Below are 9,102 nucleotides of genomic sequence, written 5' to 3'. Positions count from 1 at the left end.
CCAGAATTAGAGATTAAAGACCAGTTACAGACTCAGTATCAACTGGACTCAAACAGTCCAAGGCCTCCTTGGTAAATCTAGGTCTGCTAAAACTCTAAAACCGAATAGAAGCCAGATTAGGAAGATCATCTGTGTCCTCGTGGGGCACTGGATGGTCAACTATCACATTGACCAACATTGCGGCTTGTATTAGGAGCGCCCATGCAGGTTCTATGGCGAGTAGGGAATGCAATCCCGCAGCAAAATCTCAATCCCAATTATATAAAAAATAACTTCTCCGTTATGCGTTTCATCAACAAAGTAAACAGAGTCATCTCCTTGGTCGACAAGACAAATTTCTCAGTCCCGCAAATCCCGCGGGATCCCGCTCCATTTATGTGCGGGATTAATCCCGCAAAAATGCTGCGGGATCCCGGTATTTCGGGATCCCGCGACCCCGTTATTGCATTCCCTATTTGTAGTCTATAACTTTTGATTGAGAAGTCTGATCGAAAAAGTACGAATTGTTTTGGATTCTACGCTCCAAAATTAATAAGAAAAAGTGTTTTCCCGAGAAATTTTGGTGTAGTAAATTTTTGGTAAAAAATGCAGGTTATACACTGCCTTTTTTTGAGGCCCGAAAACAAATTGTCTCAGATCGACTCGGAAAAAAAATTTTCTTATAGAATGCGGCCTGTAGAATCCATAATTTCAAACAGTTCCAAGATTGGGCTACTAGTTAAAAAGTTACAGCCTTTTGAACTTTTTTTCGAAATTTGGTTTTTTTGTCCATAACTTTTTATTGAGAGGTCTAATCGAAAAAGTACGAATTGTTATGGATTCTACGCACAAAAATTAATTAGAAAAAGTGTTTTCCTAAGAAATTTTGGTGTAGTCGATTTTGGGTAAAAAAGGAAGGTTATACACTGCCTTTTTTTTGGCTCGAAAAAAAAATTGTCTCAGATCGACCCGAAAAAAAAAGTTTTTTATAGAATGGGGCCTGTAGAATCCATAATTTCAAACAGTTCCAAGATTGGGCTACTAGTTCAAAAGTTACAGCCCTTTGAATTTTTTTTCGAAATTGGTTTCTAGTCTATAACTTTTGATTGAGAGGTCTAATCGAAAAAGTACGAATTGTTTTGGATTCTACGCCCCAAAATTAATAAGAAAAAGTGTTTTCCCGAGAAATTTTGGTGTAGTCGATTTTTGATGAAAAAAGAAGGTTGTACACTGCCTTTTTTTGACACGAAAAAAAAATTGTCTCAGATCGACCCGAAAAAAAATTTTCTTATAGACTGTGGCCTGTAGAATTCATAATTTCAAACAGTTCCAAGATTGGGCCACTAGTTCAAAAGTTTCAGCCCTTTCTCTTTCTCTTTCGAAATTGGTTTCTATGGCGAGGAAGATGAAACTATCGAGCATGTGGCGCCTTGATTAGAGACAGACATCAGCATCTTGGCGACAGTTATCTGGCACGTAATAATAAATAAATAAATATATAAAAAATTAAAGCGCTACTAGGTTGAGCTCCCCTTGTGAATAGAATATAATTATATGGTCCAGACAGTAAAAAAAAAACACAGAGAATCCGCTCGAAACCGCTACCGACTGCGGGGCTGAGAACGCCGTAGAACAACGGCATTCTAGGCCAAAGTTTGCCGTAAGCAGCGAAAGGTGGAGAGCAGCGCCAAGCCCCGACAACTACTTGAGGGGTGACGCTTAAGCGACACCGGATCGGAGGTAAAGAAATCTATTAAAACGGCAAAAGTGAGATCCATAGAGGAACCAAACACTAAAAGCTTCAGCGATGCAGCTACTACAATGCTACCGAGTCCTCATGCTTCTACGCAGTATTGAGTGGTGCGATGTAGTCTTTTATTTACATGGTGCTACGCAAGTTCATATTTTTAGTTCAGTGGGCAGCCCAGGATCTGGGTGGAAACCTTCAGGTCACTGTATTTAGGTATATCTATGATTTACATATCCTTAAGAGCGCCCTCTATTGACCAGTAGTGCAAACATGTGACGTTTAAAATTGTAAAATGACGGTTATGATTTATGCAGTAGATGTCGCTGCACATTTAAAGCACAAACATTTGTACAATTCGAATGGCTTATTATTAGTATTATTACAGTGATATGATATGATAGGAGGTAAGCTGAACCACCATTGTGTAATTAAACAATGGAGATTCTCATTCGCTTTAAATTTTTTGTAGCGACATCTAATGAATAAATCCATAAGCTTAATTTTACAGTCTTGAAAGGTACACGTTTATACTGCTGCTTAATAGAGGGCGCTTTTAAGTATACCTACTTCCTGCTCATTAAATGCATAAGGTTTGTTGTTTGTGTATATCTGTGGGAAAGGGTAACCGACATGGGTATGGGGCATTGGATGGTCAACTATCCCCTGCATATCATTGGGCTTGTGAAGGAGCTCACATGCAGATTCTTCTGGGGACCAGTTCTCTGTAGAATAAGAAACGGCGAACTAGCTGGCTCGCGAAGGCAGTGGCGGGCCGAGCTTACGCTAGGAATTGTACCCAACGTTGCTGGATGACCGGTCAGTTCCAGACCTAGTGCCAACAAGCAACCGAATGACGGAAAAAGAAATGAAAACCATTTTGAACGAAGAAATACTGGAAGACTGTGGTCAGAGAAAACTTAGAGCTTTACTAGAGGTACCAGCCAAAGGACTCAAGACTTGCTGACACTCAGCACATTTTAATGTAAAATCACAGTTCAGTAGAAATGATATTTATACCGATTGACAGGTCTATTAACGGTGCACTGTAGACCCTCTGCGTAGGGGGTGCCATTGTGAAGCCACATTTTTGTGGCGATGAAGCGGATGAAAATCCTTCATCCAGCAAGAAGAAGGGGAAGAAGAAAAAGACATCTAAAAAGACATAACTGGTGAAGTCGAATTTGAAGAGCACGAATCAGATTAAAATGTTAACAGAAATCAGAACTATAGTTTAAATCACATATAGGTATATCAATTTCAAAATCAATAATCATCATGCCGTAAATACAGTATTTTCCCATAAATATCCTTCATAACAGATCTTGGAGTAGGCCTACCAGGGAAACCACGTTAAAAAAAACCGCGCCCAAGTATACTACCTCGGTGGTGTGGAAATGTGTGTAACTTCTTCAAAGGGCAATAGCTTGGGAATGGTGATTTTTAAAGAAAAAAGCATAAGGATCATTTTTGTAGATCATCTACAACTTTTGTCTGAGCTGCATGTTTCATAAATGGAATGTGGAATGTCTATTTTGACCGGACTAATATAGAAATTTTCAAAATGTAGTAGATGTCGGGATGTGTTAGAGGCGTTGATAAGTGTTTCGAAAGTTAACTTCAACAGTTTCATAAAAGCTTTAGAGGGTTTCGATCCATTTCAGAAAACACGAACTACTTATGTAGCAAATTTTAGAGCTTCGAAATCTTTCAGAAGGTAAAGTTTTCGATGTCCTAGATCATGCCAAACTTTATTAGATAAATTCGTCTTCCAATGGAGCCAAAAATCGTTTTTGTTTTGCTAAGTACGAAATGGGCCAGTATCAAAACTGGCCTCAATCGCTCATCTGATCATAAATGAGTTTTGTAGAGCACGCGCTTCCTTCTACAAGGTTTCTCATAACGCCCGCTAATTGGATTGACGAATTCATTCACCTCGGCCCAAAAGAACTGTTCACGCTCCCCCTAACAGGCCATTAAAGCTAATGAAATACAAAATTGAATCAATGCCGGACTACACTCCGAAGGCCAAACTGTTAGTCTAGCCTTCCAACGTCTATTATCAGTCCAATTACAAACGGGAAGGTCTAATTGTTGAAGAAAGGAAATAATTCCCAGAGAGTACCGTCACTTATCGCGCGTCAGAAATCGATGACTGTAATTTGTGCCATTTCCTCCAATTTATAGTAAATTCTCCAAAAAAAAAAACGCAGCGCGTTGCCATAGTGACGAGGTTTTCGTTGCAAAGGGGGATGGTAATTTTGTTTGCAGATTTTGGGGGCGCGCATCCGATTTCGCCGCTTTAGGTGCTGCTCTACGGCCGAAATTATTATTATTTCCGTTTGCGTTTATATATGCTATAGATTTGGCAATGATTTTGATGAACCCTCGCTAACATTTTGGCGCAGTCGCATTTCATTTTTGTAAAGGAGAAGAGAAATTTACAGGAGTAAAGGAGACGAAGAGGCGCAGCCCGACTAGTTACCTTCGTACATACGCTGCGGGACGCAGCAGCAGACGCGCGGCGTTCATTTCGCGCTCACGACGACGACGTACAATTCCACCTCCCGCTTTATATTTTTAGATTTTACCGGCTAAATTTTCGCCACTGTGCAGTGTTTATTTTTTTGTGCTGTGATTTCCAGGGCGCCTCCGCTGATGAGATTTCGGAATTTTCTTCAGGTTGGTGTCCGATTTTTTTTTAAATTAGCGGCGCGCACTTGCTGCGTTGTCATGTCGAGGTATTTATATTATATCAATAATCGCACAGAGCACGTGCCGTTATGCCGCATTTTTTTTAATGGCAAATTCGCGCTTTTTGCCCACATTTATTATTGTTATTTCACGGTTTCTCTCCTTTCGGAATCTGGCGCGGTCAACCGTAGATATAGTTGGATTTATTTCCACGCGCGTTTTACCTTTACATTTTGTTTAAACCGGAAATTACCGCTTAAATCGAAATCGATTTCGTCGACAGTTTCCAGGGCAACCAATTTTTAATTCATTGAGTTACTTATATTACGTTGTAAGCAGTTATACGACCTTGACCATTGCAGTAACCCTCCAGATTACAAAAAACGTAAGAGCTGTATATGACTCAACCGTGTTGTGTAAGTCTATAATAATGGATTTATTTTGCTTAAATTTACATGAATAAACAATGTTGGTCATAATATTTAAAAATAAACCGTTTATTCTATTTAGGTATTTATTTTTATTTTTCAAGCTCGAAATCAATCAACCGATTTTAAAAAGACGTAAGTACATGCGCACCATTATTTATTGCTTCATCTGTAGCAAATTTCAAATCAACTATGTATAATGGGCGAGCCATGTGCCTTTTTCCCAACAAGATTGGTGCATTAATAACGATTTTGGGCAACATAATGGACGCCAAAATAAAAAATTGCATAACATTAACAATCCATTTTTTGAAAAAAAAAAAATTCTAACACTTATTAAGCTATTCCTATTCGCATGGCCCTTAAGGATCTCTAGAAAAATTCACAATCATTTACTGCCAGTCTGACAGGGTGAAATCTACCCCCCTCCCCCCCCACCCCCCCCCAGGTATAAAACAACTCATATGGCACCCTTAGAAAAAAGGTTTCACATTCTAACAGTTATTAGGTTATTCGCATGGCCATTAAGGATCTCTAGAAAAAGTGACAATCATTTACTGCCAGTCTGACAGCTTGAAATCTAGAGCTGGGCAGTATTCGATTTTGTAAATACTTTTTAGTATTCAAATCCTTTAAAGTATTCAAATACTTTGTAATTAAATACTTTTATGGACGCAGTATTTGTATTTGTAACTCAAATACTTTCACAAATATTTAGTATTCGAATACTTCGCAAGGTATTTGAATACTTTGAGAAGTATTCGAATACTTCGCATAGTATTTGAATACTTAACCTTTCTATTTTTATCAAAAATCGACTACTCCAAAATTTCTCGGGAAAACACTTTTTCTTATTAATTTTGGTGCGTAGAATCCAAAACAATTCGTACTTTTTCGATCAGACTTCTCAATCAAAAGTTATAGACTAGAAACCAATTTCGAAAGAAAATTCAAAGGGCTGTAACTTTTGAACTAGTAGCCCAATCTTGGAGCTGTTTGAAATTAGGGATTCTACGAGTCAAATTCTATAGGAAAATGTGTTAGAATGTGAATCCTCTTTTCTAAGGGTGCTACATGGATTCTTGTTATTGTGGTAGATTCCAGTTATTGTGAGACACTTTGGAGGTAGATTTCACCCTGTCAGACGCGTAACCGACGTCCCTGGACGCTCGTTCATGCTCGGCATTTTGGCTGCTAGGTTTTTGGCATGAAGAATAACTTTAATTGAAAAACGGTTGTGTATATTCTACTTAATTGTAGAGGGTGTAACATTTTCGACACTATTTATGGGGCTCCTATCTCCGTAAAAAGCAATACAGGCGTCACGTGCTCTTTTTGAATCAAACCTAAAATGGTAACCTCAAAATTTGAAACCATTCGTTCGATTAAGAGATCCGGGGGAAAATCAATAATTGTCAATTTTCTTAGCATATTCAATTCTATTTTCAAAAATATAACAGGCTAGGACGAGGCTAGGTATGATATTCAAAAAAGATTCAAAAATATTTTTAAAAAAGGTTCAAACTATTAAAAAATACAAAAAAATTCAAAAACATTTTTGCATTTTTTTAAAACCTTTTCAACTAATTTTGAATTTTTTTGATTGTTTGAAAAGAGAATTTAATGCGCTGTCTTTTTAGAATAAAATTTACAGCGTGTTTCTTTTGTAATAAACATATTTCTGCACCTCTTTTAACTAAGAAAATATAAGGTCATTCCGAGATTGACAATTTGTCTATTACTTCCCAGCGAATATTTTCAAATGTTTTTTTTTACTATTTTAAGTTTGATCCCAAGAGAGCACATAAAGTCTGTAAAAGTGTCAAAAATGGGACACCCTCTCCGTGGATTCGTTATACTTGAGGTTACAATTCTGGAACAATACGTCTCTATGTAGAAATTTTAAATGGCCGACACGGACTGTTTGTAGAATGAGACAGATACACAGCTCTGTCCTAATCTTGGTAGAATGAAGTAGAATTGCGTGCTTGAATCGACAAGGTGGCGGTGGAATTTTACTAGCGCAATATTGAGAAAATCCAAAACTATGCGGTTTCCACCAAGGAATATCGATGTAGAAAGCAAGAATCAGATAGGTAATAATGAAGAAAAGAGTAAGGCAGACGTAAGAAGCCTAAAAGATGATTATTCGAAGTACATGCGCCGAAAAAAATTAAGAAAATTTCTGCACGACCTCGTGCGGCAAAACAAAGAAATATTATAAGAAATTCTATTACACTTGGATGGCATCTAGTGGCAAAAATAAAGAACTAGGGTAATAACAAATTTACTACAGCATTAACTTACAAAGGGAATACCTAGATGGCGGCTTCAAGAAATATCGTTATTGTTTGAGATAAAAAAAAGTACATAATTAGAATGCATGAGTTTGTGTAGATTGACTTATGAAAACAATTGAAACCGTTCGACGAAGAGCTGGCGATCCCGCGGATTATGTAGGTTTAACTAACAATTGGTAATACTTTCTCTGAAAGGACCGTTGCGATTCCTTTATTCGGCAGTAATTTGATTCAATGAAAATTATACCGTAAGCACTTATTTCTTATTGTATACCAAGATCTAACTGTTCAATATCGATTTGATTGCTTCATGCTTGATTAATATAATTCTATCGTTTCCTGTTCTGTGGATCACGAGTCCCTTTGAACTATATAAAAAATGGCGATGGAGTGGCGTTCTCGGGTTACTCGGAATTGCAAATTTCTGCTCCAATTCGCGCTTGGGATGATCGCCTCGAAAGCAACTGGACGCTCTAGAAACTCAAATAAGTCCTTCGTGTCGTTTGCGTTTACAATTAGCGAACCGTCTTCGTTTACGACAAAGTAATTTAATTAGCCTCCGACAAGGTTGGCGAAATCGATCCGCGTGCCTACATCCAATTACGCAATTGAATCGTCGATTTTTATCTGTGAGCGTAAAACGACGCTAAATTATCCCTTTTTTCGTCCTCGATTCGCCTTGACATTTACTCTTTGTGTATTTTAAAATCGATTTTACCTGGACAAGGTTGAAAAGTCACACCGCGAGGGGTTGGTATTGGATATGGGGCTGAAAACGCTTCGTCACAAGATGGAATGATTAACCCCGACTTTATGCCACGATGATAAATTCGTCTAAAAGTTGACGTGACATCACAATGTATGCAAAAATAGCTCAATTAAACAATTCAAATGAGGAACATGTAAATTAGACGGACGAATCTGACACCTTCGTTAATCTACGTACGTTTTTAGCAGAAGTCAAGGTTTCGCCCACTTTTGCAACTATCATCATCATTCGAAGCAGATTCGAAATACGAAATGGTATAGGTGTCTTTTAGCATTTACATTGACCCACTTTCCGTTCTGATTATTTTTTAAATTGACAATGACACGGTGCATATTGGATTACATTACGGTCTAGAGTTTCACGAGCAGAAAGAAAACGGCAGTTCTTCCTGATGGATAATAATAGTAATTGACAGAGACTGTCGAGGACTTGCTCTTCCCAGTGGACAACTTCGATCAATCATAATAGAAACCAAAATGTTCAACTTATCCTACTAATTCCCAAAGAGTCCCAATTTATCAATTTGCAAAATCTGCCCCCTACAGGTCGTAAACCAAGGTGGTTCGGAAATAGCAAAAATATTAATTACGGCTATAAAGAAGCATTAAAGCTCGTGCCACGACACACGCACCTTGTAACGACCCTCATTTACGGTATTGATTGAATTCTTGTGCTATATTTGAATGGATTTTTTACGATACGAAAATAATTTTTACCCATAACTTCAGTACAAAGAAAAAACCGTTTGGAAAAGGAAACTAAAATATGAACGTTTTCAGGGCAGTAGACGAGCAGAACATACTGTATAACAATTAATGTACTATAACGTAACGTTAGATTCGAAGTCAATTATGTTTTAAATAAAAGTAAAAGTTTTATCTCTGGTCGCAGATAAGATGTTTTGTTATCGCTGCGTAAACTAATTAGTTTCAAGATAAGAAAACACAAGTGCAGTTGATGGTTCAAAGTCGCGTTATTCGTTGCTCTTTTTGTGGTGAACATAAATTGTTTCTTGTTTCATAGTGGCTTTTGGGGAGGCAATCTTTTTGTCTCCCCACATGGGAACGCTGAAACGCAACCACTAAGTATTTTGGTGATTGGCAGTTTTGCCGTTGTTTGGGTGTATTATTCGAAAGACAGTCAGTCTTTATAATCGTAAAGTTCTTGTTATAGAAGAAAGTTAGT

At 37.7% G+C, this 9,102-nt stretch overlaps 1 protein-coding gene across 1 annotated transcript in view; it reads left to right on the top strand.

The window, feature by feature from the left end:
* Positions 1-4,216: 4,216 nt before the first annotated feature.
* Positions 4,217-9,102, top strand: part of LOC116181122 — a 95,232-nt gene continuing 90,346 nt past the window's right edge. Inside the window, exon 1 of the mRNA XM_031501397.1 lies at positions 4,217-4,408. The gene's annotated coding sequence lies outside the window, so the exon portion shown is untranslated. The remainder of the gene's footprint in view (positions 4,409-9,102) is intronic.

The sequence above is a fragment of the Photinus pyralis genome, unplaced genomic scaffold (assembly GCF_008802855.1).
Source record: "Photinus pyralis isolate 1611_PpyrPB1 unplaced genomic scaffold, Ppyr1.3 Ppyr1.4_LG9, whole genome shotgun sequence".
Taxonomy (NCBI): Eukaryota; Metazoa; Arthropoda; class Insecta; order Coleoptera; family Lampyridae; genus Photinus; species Photinus pyralis.
Note: the sequence above shows the minus strand (reverse complement) of the source record. Positions and strands in the feature narration are given on the sequence as shown.